The following is a 343-nucleotide window of genomic DNA, read 5'->3' as shown; positions in this document are numbered from 1 at the left end:
AAAATTTGGGGCTGGGGTTCCCCCCCCCCCCCCCACAAGAACACCCATATTTTAGGCTTCAGACTGGGGTGGAGTTCCGTCAGTATGAACTTTTAATCTTCACTGGGGCCAACAATTCTAAAGAGACCCAAGTGCTACAGGCAGGGCTGGCCTGTAATGTGCTCGGGGCATGGCGACCTGTATTCTTGACACTCAGTGCAGTATGTGGAGTAGCCGCAAGGTGCTATACAGGGTCATTATCCATCTCAGTTGAGCCCTGTCCCTAAAGGTGTCCTTTTGGGGGTATGCCCACTGGGAGGGTGAAGATTCAATGAGGTCTGTACCTCAATGAAGCAATGCCTGT

Source organism: Nanorana parkeri, unplaced genomic scaffold, assembly GCF_000935625.1.
Source record: "Nanorana parkeri isolate BGI_ZX_2015 unplaced genomic scaffold, ASM93562v1 scaffold46, whole genome shotgun sequence".
Taxonomy (NCBI): Eukaryota; Metazoa; Chordata; class Amphibia; order Anura; family Dicroglossidae; genus Nanorana; species Nanorana parkeri.
This window is presented reverse-complemented; position numbering follows the sequence as displayed.